Here is a 1,194-nt window from a genome sequence, read left to right as displayed (position 1 = left end):
ATATCTCTTCATTCGGCTAGCCAGTCTATGGAACTTCATTGTGCTGACCTAATAAACTAAGACATTACCTCATGAAGATAAACTGCCTTATTTATTGATTGAAAAATTCTATTATAGATGTTGGGGAAAAAAAAAAGAAAAATAAAAAAATTGAAATACCTTGATGACTGCTGTAAGAGCTCTGCATTTTGATAGAAAACTCTGTTTAAAATGTTGATTTAGATTTACTTGCTAAGCCTTGCCTGTTCTGCCTGATTGTATCTACCACACATGGATGATTAACCTAGTTGAAATGCTAAGAATTGAAGTGCTGTAAACCTCCTTCCTGGACCCTGGACCCCAGACTCAGTTGATTTACAATGTGTCCTGTAGGCCTGTTTGCACATACCAGATAACCGATAAGGAACAAAGAGAGGGAAGTTGCACCAGGCTTACACCAGATCTAGCCTTCCTGGAAAAGATGTTTAACCGAAACTATAGCTTTTAGAAGATGTTTGATCAAAGTGTATGCTGAGGAATGCTTTTTGTGTAATGACTATGTGAGCCTATATAATCTGTACCTAAAACTGAATGGGGGTCGATCGTTCTGACCAGACTTGCATGACTTGGGAAGCCGGTCGACCCCAGCTAGCTGGAAAAGTAAAGACTCTGCTTGATTTTTACATCTCCAATCCCGTGTATTTGTTATCTGGAGGGGACCCATCGAGTCATGGACCCTAACACATGCAGGGATGTTGGGAGAAGGGTATCAAGGGAGATATTTGGGCCATGGGGGCACCACCCTCATGGACAGGTTAATGCTGTTACTTTGGGATTGAGTTTACATAAATGGACAAATTTGGTTTCCTTCTTGTCTTGGCTTGGCTCCTTTCCTCTCTTGTACTCTCTGGCTCTTCTGCCTTCTAACATTGAGTCAATGCATCAACAAGGTCCTTGTCAGACACTGGAATCTTGATCTTGAACTTTTCAGCCTCTAGAACTGTCAGTAAAATAAACTTCTGCTTGTTATAAATTGCCTAGGCTCGGGTATTCTATTATAGTAACACAAAGAAGATTAAGATAGGCATGGAGTTAAGTCACTGAAGCTCAGTCCTTTCCTAGCAAGATGAAAGTCCTGCTGTTGAAGTGGTCCTCCTTTCCCCTATGGCACCTGGATGAACAGATAGGTATGTCCTGTCCATCCGGAGGTCTTCA

Source organism: Nannospalax galili, unplaced genomic scaffold, assembly GCF_000622305.1.
Source record: "Nannospalax galili isolate Female #2095 unplaced genomic scaffold, S.galili_v1.0 scaffold43, whole genome shotgun sequence".
Lineage (NCBI taxonomy): Eukaryota > Metazoa > Chordata > Mammalia > Rodentia > Spalacidae > Nannospalax > Nannospalax galili.
This window is presented reverse-complemented; position numbering follows the sequence as displayed.